Source organism: Hypanus sabinus, chromosome 11, assembly GCF_030144855.1.
Source record: "Hypanus sabinus isolate sHypSab1 chromosome 11, sHypSab1.hap1, whole genome shotgun sequence".
NCBI classification, from domain to species: Eukaryota; Metazoa; Chordata; class Chondrichthyes; order Myliobatiformes; family Dasyatidae; genus Hypanus; species Hypanus sabinus.
The window spans coordinates 8,280,855-8,297,419 of NC_082716.1; positions in this window are offsets into that span (position 1 = coordinate 8,280,855).

Below are 16,565 nucleotides of genomic sequence, written 5' to 3' on the forward strand. Positions count from 1 at the left end.
GGGGCACAAGCCAATCTTTGGTTCCATTTCACCCACTGAAGCTCCCATTGTCTGTCGATTAAAGTGATAAAAGCAAGTGAAGCATCAAAGCGAGTGCGGAAGGCTAAGCACCAGCTGCTTGCCTTTTGATGAGTTGCTCTGGGAGAGCTGTGTCCAGAGAGTTTTGCCCAGGTTTTTTTCTGTGTTGTGGACGTCGGCTTTGGTCTATCGATTCTCTTTTTCAGTTTTCTTGTTCTCTGCTTTTTCGCCCACTCTTCTCAGTTTATTTTTGTGTGGGATGGGGGGACTTGGGGTTGATGTGCTTGATCCGTTCTGTTCATTAGTTTTGTGCAGGAAGAAGGATTTAGGGGCCGATGAGCTTGATCTATTTTGTTTTTTTGCAGGGAGGTGAGATTTGGGGATTGATGACCATGCTGTCTTTCTTTTCTTTCTTGGTTTTTATGGCTACATAGAGAATTGAAGAATTTCAGAGTTGTAAACTTTGATAATAAATGAACCTTCGAATCTTTGAAAGAATACAGACAAAATTTACAAGGATGTTGCCGGGTCTGGAGGGCCTGAGTTATATGGAAAGATTGAATAGGTTAGGACTTTATTCCTTGGAATGTAAAAGATTGAGAGGAGATTTGATAAAGGTATACAAAATTATGAGGAATATACATAAGGTAAGTGCAAGCAGGCATTTTCCACTGAGGTTAGGTGGGACTACAACTAGAGGTCAAGGGTTAAGGGTGAAAGGTGAAAAGTTGAGGGACAACTTCATCATTCAGAGGGTTTCAGGCTTGTGGAACAAGCTGTCATTGCAAGTGTATGTGAGCTCAACTTCAGTGTTGAAGAGAAGTTTGGATAGGTACATGGATGCTAGGGGTATGGAGGGTTCTGGTCCTGTTGCAGGTCAGTGGGAGTAGGCTATTTCTGTGCTGTACCTTCCTATGACTCCATGATTCTAATTCACAGCCCTCAGGACTCTATCCATGGCCCACTGAGGGGTCTATGGACCCCAGGTTAAGAATCCCTGGACTAGAGTTAAATAGATGGGTCGCTGGGTGGTGTAGCTCCTTGGGCAAGAAATGCTGGTTCCTCGCTGTAGTTCTAAATAAAATAAAATAAATAAACTGAAGCCAGATGCCTTTGTGACAATTTATGAAAGGAAATCCTTTAAACCAAGTCTGACATTAGTGCAGGCAATTCACAATATCCAGTCAGCCAAATTGGACTTGTAATTACATTGTATGAATATGAGCATGCAGAATCCAATGCCTTTGTCCTTTATGTTAACATGAGTAATGACCTGTTAAAATAGCACTGTTATTCCTCCACTCATTCAGAAGAGAAAGGAACTTCACACCATAGTGTTGGAGCATTCAGTCATGAATATTTGAACAGCATAATTGTAAAGCCATAATTTCTTCATTGTGCCCAGAAGGTTAAAGATAACTATGTTTAGGAGCAGGATTTGAATGTCATAGAATTTAGAACATACAAGAAAACCACTTGAATCTTTGAGTCTGCATTGCTACTGTCAAATCTTTATGGACTGTTTAATTCCCCTTTATTCCTCAATAATTATATCTTGCCCTTTGTCATAATCTAGAGTTTTTTCAGCAAGTTAACCAAGGTTATGAGACCTTGATTATTTTCACACTGGTACTTGTATTTTAATTACAGGACAAGTATTCCAATGCAAAGCACAAATAAGATGGGTAATAAGAGCAGAATTTGGCCTTTCAGCCCATTGAACCTACTATGCCATTCCATCAAGGCTGATTTATTATTCCTCTCATTTTCCTGCTTTTTCCCCATAACCTTCAATCCCCTTATTACTTAAGAACCTATCCACCCCTACCTTAAATATATTCAATGGCCTGGCGTCCACAGTCGTTCACGGCAGTGAATTCCACAGACTCACCACCATCTGGCTGCAGAAATCCTTCCTCATCTCTGTTCTGAAGGAACGTCCTTCTCTTCTGAGGCTGTGCCCACTGGTCCTTGACACTCACATTATATGAAACATCCTCTCTATGTCCACTCTATCTTAGCCTTTCAATAAACAATAAAGATTTTGCTTCCTGAATACTTTTGGTGTATATCGGGGATTTTGTTTGCTGATCATGAAGATCATGAACTAAGTTCCCTATCATGCACCATTTTTGTGAAATCACCTACAGCTGCTATTTCAATTCATAATTCAAGTCAGAATAACTGATGCCCTAAGTTAAGGAAAGTATTAAGAAAGGCAATTTGAAGTACTTCTAGTAGGACTGGAGGAAATCACATGGAAGGCACAAACAAGAGAAAATCTGCAGATGCTGGAGATCCAAGCAACATACACAAAATGCTGAGGAACTCAGCAAGCCAGGCAGCATCCACGGAAAAAAGTACAGTCGACATTTCAGACCGAAAGCTTTCGGCAGGACCGGATGAAAAAAAAAAGCTGAAGAGTAGATTTGAAAGGTGGGGGGAGGGGAGAGAGAAACACCGGGCAACAGGTGAAACTTGAAGGGGAGGATGAAGCAAAGAGCTAGGAAGTTAATTGGTGAAAGACACAAGGCCGTGAAAGAAAGTAAAAGGGTGGGGGGAGTGGGTAAGAACACAAGAGGGAGACAACGTGTGTGCAAGGAGATAAGATGAGAGAGGGTAAAGGGGATGGGGAATGGTGAAGATGGGGGCATTACCCCAGAAGTTCAAGAAATTGATGTTCATACCATTAGGTTGGAGGCTACCCAGACGGAATATAAGGTGCTGTTCCTTGAAACAGAGTGTGGCCTCATCACGACAGTGGAGGAGGCCATGGATAGACATATCGGAATAGTAATAGGGCGTGGAATTAAAGTGGGTGGCCACTGGGAGATCCTGCTTTTACTGGTGGAGTGTAAGTGCTCAGTGAAGCAGTCTCTGGATGCTTTCAAGAAGGAGCTAGATAGGTATCTTATGGATAGGGGAATCAAGGGATATGGGGACAAGGCAGGAACCGGGTATTGATAGTAGATGATCAGCCATGATCTCAAAATGGCGGTGCAGGCTCGAAGGGCCAAATGGTCTACTTCTGCACCTATTGTCTATTGTCTCCCACTCCGTGGTGTCAGGTCTCACTGATACACAGGAGGCCACGGCGGGAGCACTGAACACAGTATATGAACCCAGATGAGTTGCAGATGAAGTGTTGCCTCACCTGGAAGGACTGTTTGGGGCCCTGAATGGTAGTGAGGGGAGGAGGTGTAGGGGCAGGTGCAGCACTTGTTCCGCTTGCAAGGATAAGTGCCAGGAGGGAGATCAGCGGGGAGGGACGAATGGAGAAGGGAGTTGCGTAGAGAGTGATCCCTGCAGAATGTGGGGGGAGGGAGGGAAAGACGTGCTTGGTGGTGGGATCCCGCTGGAGATGGCAGAAGTTGTGGAGAAATATGGTCGTGGCTGGCACTTTGGAGACTGGAGTCCTGCAGTTGGAGACCTGTCTGTATTCATGGTTAGGTGGGTTTGCTGTTGCAGTTTTCCTTGCTTGTGGTGTTCTGCATTGCTCTGTTCAGCATTGTGGGTATGCTATGTTGGTACTGGAATGTGTGGTGATTCTTGCGGGCTGTCTGCAACTTATCCCTAGGTTGACACACAAATAACACATTTCATTATATGCCTTGATGTACAGTACTGTGCAAAAGTCTAGGAACATGTATATAGCTAGAGTAATTAAGATATTTGCACAGTATTGTAGTAATTTTATGCATTGCTCTGTACTGTTGCTGCAAAAATAAACTAAATTTCCTGATCCTAATATAAACCTGATTCTGATATGGGTCTCCATTATGGACTGAGAGTGGGAAGGGGAATCATGGTTGCAGAGAGGGGAGGAAGCGGGAAGCACCAGAGAGACATCCTGTAATGATCAATAAACCAATTACTTGGAATCAAAAGACCTTGCCTGGTGTCTCTGGGCTGGGTGTGTCTGCAAACCACCCACCCCTGGCACTCCGTCTTTGCCTCCTGTCTCAAACCCCTCCCACAGTTCTCCACCCTAGCCAATTCCAGCATCCTTTGCTCCTGCCATATTAACAAACTCGCTCTCATTTCTACGTTGACAAATACAGTACCTTACAAAAGTCTTAGGCACCATAGCTATAAACATGTTCCTATGACTTGCACAGTGCTGTCCATGCGATAAGTACATCTGTATATGTATCAGAATCTAGTACAGTATTGAATTAATGTTGTTCCAACGTGGGCAGCTTCGGGAGTTAACAGGTTCAGGAAAATCATGGATTAGAGTCGCTACAGTCAATCGGTAATGCAGTAAAGAGAAAACTAATAGAGGACAAACAATTTTACTGTGAGGATGAAATGATAATTGTTGCTAGATTGCTAACCTTCAGTGTAATATAAACATCCCAAGAGGGCAATCTGTGATATTGTGTTTGTCCTTCCTTGATGTGTTGTTTTTTCAAACTTCCCTGCAGTCCAATTATACTGTTACAGTCCTGAAGTAATTCACTAATTTTACCCATGGATATCATTAAAATTATTTAACCATCTGAATGAAACCTCTTAGATCTCTAAGCTCCTTCAGTTCTGGACTCTTGTGCATAACCAATGGCTTCTCTCTGACAGATGCGACTTTAACTGATGAGGATCAAACTCCCAGAAATCCCTCCCCAAACCTCTCAGCCTCTCTTGTTAAACCAGATCACTTTTGCCAGGGTTTCTTTGAATCCAAGACAGGGAAGGCATGATTTTACTGAAGATTCATTGTCTCTCAACTGTACACATGTAAATTGCCGAATTAAACAACATTCCTCTGGACCAAGGTGCACATCACAGTACATATAACTCACATACCCAACACATAAAAGTAATATTACCAGTAGTAAATTAACAATATAAGTTAAAAAGTAAACAGTATAACACTGCCGGTGGAACACAGCAGGCCAGGCGGCATCTATAGAAATAAGTACAGTTGACGTTTTGGGCTGAGACCCTTCGTCAGGTCTAACTGAAAGAAAAGATAGTAAGAGATTTGAAAGTAGGAAGGGGAGGAAAAAATCCAAAATGATAGGAGAAGACAGGAGGGGGAGGGATGAAGCTAAGAGCTGGAAAAGTGATACAGAGCTGGAGAAGGGAAAGGACGGGAGGCCTATGGGAAAAGAAAGGGGGAGGGGAGCACCAGAGGGAGATGGAGAGCAGGCAAGGAGTGATTGTGAGAGGGACAGAAAGAGAGAAAAAGAGAGAATAAAACACTACTGGTGTTTCATGCGTGATGAGACCTGTGGTGGTGGCAGGGAGTTCAGTAGTCTCACGGCCTGGGGGAAGAAGCTGCTTTCCTTTCTAATGGTCCTTGACCTAATGCTACAGTAGTTCCTGCCTGTTGGTAGGGGGATCGGAGAGACTGCTGGACGGGTGCTAAGGGCCCTACACGCACAGTGCTGCTAATAAGCATCTGATGGGTGGAGGAGACACTGGAGATCCTCTCAGTAGTCCTTGCAATCATTTGTAGGGACCTACAATCAGATGCCTTGCAGTTCCCATCTCAGCTGTGATGCAGCAAATCACGCACTGTCGATATTGCTCCTGATTGCAGTCAGCCTTGAATTGAATGATTGAAAGCACATAGCAGTTCTTGAATCTGGTGGTGTGGAGCTTCTGTACCTCCTGCCCAAACACAATGATCCACTGTTTAGAATTGATCTTTTATTAATGCACTTTTTCTATCTTATGTGCATTGTTGTACACACCAATAACTTGTTATTCAATGTTAGCAAACTCAAAGAGCTGATTATTGACTACAGGATGAAGAAGCTGGAGGTCCATGAGGTCCATGAGCTAGCCTTCATTAAGAGATGGGAGGCGGAGAGGGTCAATAAATTTAAATTCCTTGACATTATCATATCAGAGGATCATTACAAAGAAGGTACAACAGTGCCTCTTCTTTCTACTTTCTTAGAGGTTTTCATAGATTCGGCATGTCACCTAAAACTTTAACGAGCTTCTATAGATGCAGAGTGGAGAATTTGCTAACTGATTGTATCATGGTCTGGTGGGGAAACACCAATGCCCAGGAATGTAAAAGTCTACAGAAAGTGGTGGATACAGCCCAAACAAAGCCCTCCTCACTATTGAGAATATATACAAAGAGCGTTGTCACAAGAAAGCACCATCCGTCATAAAGGACTCCCATTGTCAAAGCTACTACCAAGAGGTACAGGAGCGTTATGGTCCACACCACCAATTTCAGGAACGTTTATTATGCTACAGCCATTAAGCTCCTGAAACAGCGCAGATAACTTCATTCACCTCAACTCTAAACTTATTTCACAACCTATAGATTCTCTTTCAATGACTCTACAACTCATGATCTTAGTATTATTTATTCTGTTATTTGCACATTTTCTTTTGCATTTTGGTTATTAATCAGTCTTTGTTAATGCATAAATTTACATAAATTTATTTATACAGTTTGGAACAGGTCCTTCTGGTCCAATAAGCTATGCTGCTCAGCAACCCACCTACTTAATCCAAACGTAGTCACAGGACAATATACAAAGACCAGTTGACCTGTGAGGTGAGGGCCTCTGTCGGTCAGGGTTGACCATGGATGTTGTGTCCTAGCTACCTAGATATGAAAGCCTGGGCAGTACAATATGGAGAGCAAGCTGCTGCCCATGTAGCAAGCTCCCCCCTCCATGCATCTGATGAACCCAAAGGAACGGCAGAGACCGATATATTTTGGTACCAGCAGCATCACAGGAGTTGTCAGTCAGCATTGAAATCAATGTAGGATTGCCTTAGGGTCTCCAGTGGGTATAACTACAAGGCAGCGGAGGTTTGAGATCAGAATTTTCCTTCTCCTAGGTGAGCTGTCAACCACCGTTAACAAGAAGCATCTGCCCAACTAACCTACTAACTGGTACATCTTTGGACTGTGGGAGGAAATCCATGCATTCACAGGAAGGACATACAGGCTCCTTACACATTATGTTGGAATTGAACTCTGAACTCTGACACCCTGAACTGTAATACCTTCATGCTAACCACACTACCATGGCACCCTAACTATATAAATACAATTCTATTGTAATTCTTTATTTTGCTGTAAATACCTTCAGGAAAATGCAACTCAAGCTAGTATATGTCAGTATATGTGCATATTGATAATAAATTTACTTTGACTTTGCCATGTCTTCATAGTTTCCACCCGAGCTATATCTGCTCATTTATATGCTTTGAATTACCAGGGACTTTTACCTCACTCCTGTTTGTCTGTGGGCTCTGCACATTTGCCACACTTATTTCCAATTTGGATATCCGAAGGATGGTACTAAACTTGATAGAGTATAGGCAAGATTCTCCAGGAAGCTACCAGGACTGGAGGTCTAGAGGTGTAAGGAGTAAGGTCTGTCAAACTGTACCTTAAATTTAAGACACAGCTAGACAGATTCTTGCAGCTTGGGAGAATTAAGGGTTCAGCATTAAGGGGTTCATTGATTTTGCTCTCTTTCTGCATTATTTATTTTTACATTCCTTATTGTAAACTATATGGTTTTCTTCCACATACATCTTCTTCTTTTCTTAGTCCCATCACCTTACTGGGGCATAGGCTGCCACACCGTCCTCTGTCCTGGGCCAATCCCTCAGGTTGTCCTCAGGTGTAACCCATCTTCCGAAAATCCTTCCATTTCCAGGAATGAGATGTTTGGAGACCCTGTTGACATTTCTCTGGAGGTCTGGGGTTTTAAGGGATGAAGTTGCTAGCCCCATGCCCAACCATCCTCCTTTCATAGCCGGGCTTGGGACCGATAGTGGTGCAGTTATATTTAAGACATAAATAGATTCTTGCATCAGAGGGGAATTAAGGGTTCAGTAATAGGGGGTTCAAAGATTTGGCTTTCATTTATTATTGTATTTTTAGATTTCTTCTTGTAACCTTTGCATTGTACTGTACTGCTGCCTCAAAGTAACAAGTTTCATGACACATGTCAGTGATGTAACCTGCAGATTGCAGAGGAGGAAGAGTTTGCTGTCCTGAGGCAAATAGGGTGGATAAATGCCCTGGGCCTGACAAGATGTCCCCTCGGACCTACAGGAGCCAAGTGCAGAAATTGCTGGGGCCTTAGCAGTGATACGTAAAACATCCTTAGTGACAGGTGAGGTACTGGGTGACTGGAGAATAGCCAGCGTTGTTCCGCTATTTAAGAAAGGCTCCAAAGATAAACCAGGAAATTATAGGGCAGTGAACCTGACATCAGTGGTGGAAAAAGTAGTGGTAGTAGATGGTTGCCTCTCTGATTGAAGGCCTGTGACTAGTGGTGCACTGCAGTGACTGGTGCTGGGTCAATCTGTTGTTGTTTGTCATCTATATCAATGACCTGAGTGATGATGAGGTTAACTATGTCAGCAAATTTACAGATGACACCAAGATTGGGACTGTATTGGACAGTGATGAAGGCTATCATGAATTGTAGCAGGATCTGGACCAACTGGGAAGGTGGGCTAAAAAAATGGCAGATGGAATTTAATATAGACAAGCATGAGATGTTGCACTTCAGTGGGACCAACCAACCAGGATAGTTCCTACAAAGTGAATGATCGGGTACTGAGGAGTGCGGTAGAACAAAGGGATCTGGGAATAGAGGAGCACAATTCATAGAAGGTGGCATCACAGATAGATAGAGTCATGAAGAAAGCTTTTGTCATATTGGCTTTCATAAATCAAGGTATTGAGTACAAGAGATGGGATATAATAACTCTGATTCTGATGGAAACCCTTTGGAATATCAGTTCAAGTTCAAAGTCAAGTTCAAGTTTAGAGAGTCACTCACTGCAACATGGCACTTGTGATGACAATACTTATCGTCATCATCTCCTCAGTAACAAGATGATTGTTGTTCCCTACCACAAAGCATTTATAAACTTACCCTTGGTACCAAGTCGTTAATGTTAAGATCAAATTCCATCTGCATCTAATCTAATTTTCCACATACCCACTGATTCAAAGTACAAAGGTCAAAGTATATTTTTTATGCAGTATACAACCCTGAGATTTGTCTTCCCAGAGACAGCCACAAAACAAAATAAAACAGCATGAGACCCTTTCAAAGAAAGCATCAAACACTCGATGCATGACAGCAGAACAAATCGCACAAAACATAAGTGAAAAACACAGAATATAAAACATTAAACCATAGAGTCATTGAAGCAGTCTAGGAATGTTCAGTTTAGCTCAGTTCAGTTCAATTCAGTGCTGTGCCATTCATTGACGGCAGCCGCAGAGACTGTTCACTTTTAAAAAGGAGCTACCATAAAAAAGGAATATATATAACATGAAATACTCCAATCTATATATTTCCCTCTAATACTCAAGCCGTGTTCATTAAACCTCACCCTAGACCCAAGACTTTGGCACCATCCTCTGGCAGTAGCAACCAAGAGGGAGAGAGTGAGCGAGACTGGCCACACACAGGCACTTTCCTCCGAGAACATCGAGCGCGAGAAAGATTGGTCATGTGCAGGCAGATGGTGCTCAACATCCACTCGCCTTCTACTCTCATCCCTGTTGACTTCACTCTCGTATGACACATTTATTAGCAAGATCAGTGAGAAACAGAGTCAATCACTTCCAGGCTGCTCGAAGCCTCCCTGAACTCCCTCTGAGACAGCAAAACACCAAATCGCTCATCCCTCCCAAAAACACGTCATGAAAAAGTAAATCACAAGTTCCAATAGTAGCAAAAACATATCTGAAAGAAGTAAAAGTAATAGTTTTGTAAACTTTCTGAAGGACATTGTCTTTGGTTGCGTTGTTCACTGGCAACATCAAAATTCAAGATTCAAGATTGTTAAATGTCATTTCCAGTACACAAATGTAAAGGAGAATGAAATAATTGTTACTCCGTATCTGATGCAGCACAAAAAAAGCACAAGAGACAACGAACACAATAACAATAAAAAAGCACAATAGATACAAATGCATGAAATAGCTTTTATATATATATATTTATAGATTGATTGTATGTCCATATTGTGACACTAGGCACAGGAGAGTCTGTACATAAGGTGACTGGCAGGAAATGATAAAGTAGTGGTGGTTGGGTTAGTGGGTGGAGGTGTTGATCAGCCTCACTGCTTGGGGAAACTAACTGTTTTCGAGTCTGGTTGTCTTGCTGTGAATGCTACCTAGCTTTCTTCCTGAAAAACACTCCATGAGAAGGGTTGGTGCAATCCTTCATAATGCTACTGGCCTTTTTCCAACTTCTTTCTGTATACATGTCCTTGATGGCGGTAAGGCAGATGCTGGGGATGCATTGGGCATTTTCGGCTACCTGTTGCAGAGCCTCCCTGCCCACTGCAGTGCAGCTTCCATACCAAGCAATGATGCAACTTGTTAGGATGCTCTCTGCTGTGCATCTGTAGTATTAAGTGGGTATAGATGTGCATTGCCCAGCTCTCTTCAGCCTCCTCAGAAAACTCAGGATGGCTCTGCAGTTTGTTCTGCTTTCTTCTCTACAGGAATTCTGTACAACACATCCAAAATGCTGATGAACTCAGCAGTTCAGGCAGTATCTACGGAGGGGAATAAAGGGTCGGCGTTTCAGGGTGACACTCTTCATCAGGACTGGAAAGGGAGAGGAAGGAGTGCAAACTGGCAAGAGATAGGTAAGACCAGGAGAGGTGGAAGGTGGATGGGTAGGGGAGGGAGAATGAAGTGATAAATTGGGATTCTGTGTACACCTGGCAACAAATAACACCAATCTATAAAAAGAAAATATCATAAAGATGCTTCAATGAAGGGGAACGTTGCATTAATGGTTCAGTGACTTGAGCATAACTCAGACCACTGGTCCACAGACACTATTAAGAATCCCATCATAACAGATTGGAAAGGAAAATTAAAGAAATTAAGTATGGTTTATTTTTTGAAAGTGAGACCCCGTATCGGACAGCTTGAAATGCGTGAATGGTTTTAAGTAACCAGAGACGACAGAGTGGTGCAAAAAGTGGATCCGTTACCTCACAGCCTCAGAGTTGATCCTCAAATTTCAAAACTCAAAGTAAATTTATTAACAAAGTTTGTTTATGTCAGCATTTACATACTGAGATACATTTTATTGTGGGCATTCACAGTAGACACTAAGTAACACAACAGAATCAATGAAAAAGTATACACACCAACCAATGTGCAAATACAATATGAACAAATAATAAACAAATAATGAGAACATGAGTTATATTCATTTTGATTCTGACCTTGGGTGCTGTCTGTGCGGAGTTTGCATGTGTTCCCTATGACTGACAATGTTTACCTTGGTGCTCTGGTTTATCGTTGCACCCAAAGGACCTGGGATCAATTGGTTAATTGACCACTGTAAAATGCTTCCAAAGTGTAAGTAAGTCGTAGGTTTGTGGGGAGGGGAGCTGATAGGAATGTGGGGAGAGCAGGGAAAATCAGTCAAGACGTAGTAACGTTTTGCAGCAGTGTACTGTACATTCACGGAGCAAAACTCCTCAAAGTCAAGTTTATTATCATATACACAAGTCCGTGTGTGCGCAGGTGCAATGAAAAACTTGCTTGCAGCAGCATCGCAGGCACAGGACAGCAGATAAGCAGCATTCACAAGAAAAATAGATTAATTAAATTATACATAATCTGTTATAATCAAGAATACAGTCATCAGCCACAGTCCATTTGAGAGCAAGGTGGTCAAATAGTGATTAGGGTTCAACAACTCAATGGTTGATGGGAAGCAGCTGTTCTTGAACTCAGAGGCAGTGTTCTTCAGGCTTATTTACCTCCAGACCAGTGGTAGCTGAGAGAATATGGCATGGCCTGGATGGTGGGGATCTTAGGTGATGGATGCTGCCTTCTTGAGATAACTGTAATGTCTGTCACCCTTGCTATTCACAACCTATCAAAGTTCAAAGTAAATTTATGATCAAAGTACATAAATGTCACCATATACAACCCTGAGATTCATTTCCTTGTGGGCATACTCAATAAATCCACATAATAATAACCATAACAGAATCAATGAAAGACCGTCCAACTAGGGTGTTCGACTAGAGTGCAGAAGACAACAAACTGCAAATACAAAAAGAGGAAATAATAACAATAAATATCAAGAACATGAGATGAAAAGTCCTATCAATTTCTGCTTTAAATTTACCCAACAATTTAGCCTCCACAGCCATCTGTGGCACTGAGTTCCACAGATTCACCATGCTTTGGCTAAAGAAATTCCTCCTTATCTCTGTTCTAAAGGGACGTCCTTCTATACTGAAGCCGTGCCCTCTGGTCTTAACCTCTCCCATTATTGGAAACATTCTCTTCACATCCGCTCTATCCAGACCTTTCTATATCCCATAGGTTTCAATGAGAACCCCCTCATTCTTTTAAACTCCTGTTAGTACATCCATCAAATGCGTCTCATATGTTAACCCTTTCATTCCTGAAATCATTCTCATGAACCTCCTCTGGACCATCTCCAATGGCAGCACATCCTTTCTTAGAAAAGGGGCTCAAAACATCTCAAATTACTCTAAGTAATGATACAAAGGTACATAGATTAATATGCTCTAGGGAGGAACTATTAAATCTGCAGATGGATGCAGAGCGGTGAGTGTGAGACAATAAATTACCTAATAAAGTAGCCACTGAATGTATGTATGTGGTATTCTGCAGCTGCAGCCCATCCACTTCAATTTTCAATGTGTTCTGCATTTGGAGATGGTTTTTTGCACAGCACTGTTGTAATGTGTGTTGTTTGAGTTACTGTCACCTTCCTGTCAGCTTGAACTAGTTTGGCCATGCTCCTTTGATCCTTCTCATAAACAAGGCATTTTTACCCACAGAACTGCCACTGACTGAATTTTTTTTGTTTCTCGCACCATTCTTCTTACACTCTAAAGACTGTTGAGTATTGGAAATCACAGGGGATCAGCAGTTCCTGAGATAATCATAGTTCAAAGTTCAAAGTAAATGTATTACCATATACAACCCTGAGATTCATTTTCTTACAGGCATTCACAGTAAATGGAAAGCAACATCCATCATCAGGGACCCCCACGAACCCAGGCCATGCTATCTTCTCACTGCTGCCATCAAGAAGGAGGTGCAGAAGCCTCAGGGGCCACACAACCAGGTTCAGGAACTGTTATTACACCTCAACCATCAAGATCTTGAACAGATGGGATAACTTCACTCAATTCCAGTCAGTCCATTGCTGAACTGTTCTCAGAACCTATAGACTCACTTTTAATGACTCTTCATCTGATGTTCTCGATACTTATTGCTTATTTATTATCATAATTTCTTTTTGTAATTTCAGTTAGTTGTCTTTTGGACGTTGGCTGTTTATCTGTCCTGTAGGTTGTGGTCTTTCATTGATTCCATTACACGTCTTCGATTTAATGTGTATGCTCACAAGAAAATGAATCTCAGGGCTGCATATGGTACCTTGAAAATAAATTCACTTTGAATTTTGGACTAAATAGAATTAATGGAAGTCTGCACCCAACAGGATAAACAACACTCAATGTGCAAAAAATAAAAACAACAAACTGTGCAAAAACAAAAAGAAAAAAAAAGTCCCCAGGCCTGACAAGGTGTTCCCCCAGACCCTATTGGAGGCAAGTGCAGAAAATGCAGGGGCTTAGAAGATATATTTAAATCTCTGCAGGGTCCTGCCGAATGAAGCATTGCCTGTAGTTTTTTCCATGGATGATGGCGGGCCTGCTGAATTCCTCCTGCATTTTGTGTGTGTTGCTCAGATTTCCAGTATCTGCAGATTTTCTTGCGTTTGTGAGATATATAAATCATCCTTAGCGATGGGTGCGGCCCCAAAGGTTTAGAGGATAGCTGATGTTGTTCTGTTGTTAAAGAAAGGCTCCAAGAATAAGACGGGAAATTAGAAACATCAATAATGGGAAAATTATTGGAAGGTATTCTTAAAGATCAGATATATACTCATAGTATTTAGATAGACAGGGACTGGTTAGGGATATTTAACATGGCTTTGTGCCTGGAAAGTAGTAGCTAACCAATCTTATGGACTTTACTTGAGGAAGTCACCAGGAAAGATGATGAAGGCAAGGCAGTGGATGTTACCCACTTGTACTTTAGCAAGGCCTTTGACAAAGTCTCGCATGGAAGATTGGTCAAGAAGGTTCGGTCACTCGGCATTCAAGATGAGGTAGAAAATTGGATTAGACATTGGCTTTGTGAGAGGAGCTAGAGAGTGGTAGTAGATGGTTGCCTCTCTGACTGGATGCCTGTGACTAGTGGAGTGCTGCAAGGATCGATGCTGGGTCGTTGCAGTTTGTCATCTATATCAATGACTTGGAAGATAACGTGGCTAACTGGATCAGTGAATGTGGTGTATTGAGTATGCCCACAAGAAAACGTATTTCAGGAGACATATATGTACCTTGACAATAAATTTACTTTATTATTTGTTACTTTATTTATAGTAATATTACTTTATGTGTTGTGTGTAAGTGATAAGCACTGTGTTGTTTCATTTGGCGGTATATGTATGTAAGGTTGAATGACAATAAACTGAACATGAACTAGTAAACTTCAGGGAGGAGTTACAGGAGCCTGAAGACACATGCTCAATTCTTTAGGAACAGTTTCTTCTCCCGCCATCAGATTTCTAAGTGGACAATGAACCCATGTACACTACCTCACTATTTTCTTTTTTGTTCTTTTTTCACCCTTACTTAACTTAATTTCGCACATATATATTTCTTTTTGTAATCTATAGATTTTCTTATGTATTATTGCAACAAATTTCACATGTGTCAGTGATTCTATTTCTGATAGTTTCTGCTGAAGCTGGGAACCTTAAGCAATGCACACAAAATAGTGGGGTAACTCAGCAACTTAGGGAACATCAATGAGAGAAACATTTCAGGCTAAGACTCTTCATCAGGAAGGGGTACATGAAATGATAACGTTAGAATATTATTAGATTAGAATACTTCATTGTCATATACACCAGGAACACATAAACACTATGTCACTATTCCTCCTTTATACTCTTTCCTATAGCAATCTAGCTTCTCAACAAAATTCACTCAGAGCAAAGAAAATAGCTGAAAAAAATACTGCTGACTTCACCCATAGGACCATAAGACATAGGAATAGAAATACACTATTTGTCCCATCACCCTGCTCCGCCATTTCAACATGGCCAATCCATTTCCCTCTCAGCCCCATTCTCCTGTCTTCGCCCTTTCATCTTCACCAACCTGACTATCAACCTATGCCTTAAATACACCCAATAACATGGCCACCACAGCTGTCTGTGGCAACGAATTCCACAGTTGCACCACCCCCTCGCTAAAGAAATCCCTTCTCATCTCTGTTCTAAATGGACATCCCTTTATACTGAGGCTCTGCCCTCTGATCCTAGATGCCCCCACCATATGAAACTTCCTCTCTTCCTAGGCCTTTCAACATTTAATAGATTCAGTGAGGTTCTCCCTCATTAATTCCAGTGAGTGAAGACCCAGAGCCATCAGTGGCTCCTCATATGATAACCATTTAATTCCCAGAATCACTATGGTGAACCTCCTCCAATGTCCAATGGGGCCCAATACTGCTGACAGTACTACAAGTGAGGCCTCACCAGTGCTTTATGAGGCCTCAGCATTATATCCTTGTTCTTACATACAATTTTTCTCAAAATAAATGCTAATATTGCATTTACCTTCCTCTCCACTGATTCAGCCTCCAAATTGACCTTGAGGGAATCCTGCAGGAGGACTCCCAAGTCTCTTTGCACCTCAGATTTTTTCATTTTCTCCCAATTTAGAAAGTATTTACAGTATAAGCTTTTATTCCTTCTATCAAAGCGCATTACCATATACTTCCTGACACTGTATTCCATCTGCTACCTCTTTGCCCATTCTCCTAATCTGTCTAAGTCCTTCTGCAGCCTCACTGTCAGCTCAAAACTACCTGCTCCTCCACCTATCTTTGTATCATCTGCAAACTTGGCCACAAAGCTATCAATTCCATCATCAACATTATTGACATACAACATAAAAAGAATCGGTCCCAACACTGTCCCCTGTGGAACACCACTACTCATCAGCAGCCAATCAAAATCGGTTCCCTTTATTCCTACTCTGCCTCCTGCCAATCAGACAATCCTCTATCCAGGCAAGTATTTGATGGGCCAAATGGCCTACTTCTGCTCCTTTATCTTGTGATCTTGATCTTTCCTGCAATACTTTAATTTCCTCCTTCTTATCTTGTTGAGAAGGCTTATGTGTGGCACCTTATCAAAAGCCTTCTGAAAGGAGTGGAGCTTAGGAGGGTTAATGGTGCCTAACAGCGAATCCATTGCTTGCATCTTTGGAAACAGCTCTATTTTCATCTTGAATATCCCAATTTTTCCCTTTCAGGGTTCTTTTGAAGACCCTGACCTGGAATTACACATTGACTTCGGTTCTTTGCGGGAATAAGACTTGATCTCGGGGTTCCATAACTGGCCGTTGTTGTTTGGCACACCAAAGGCTCGGCCTAAGAGTCCAGCTGGGATTTGGAAGCCTAGGATCGCGGAGTTCTGGAGATGGAAGGT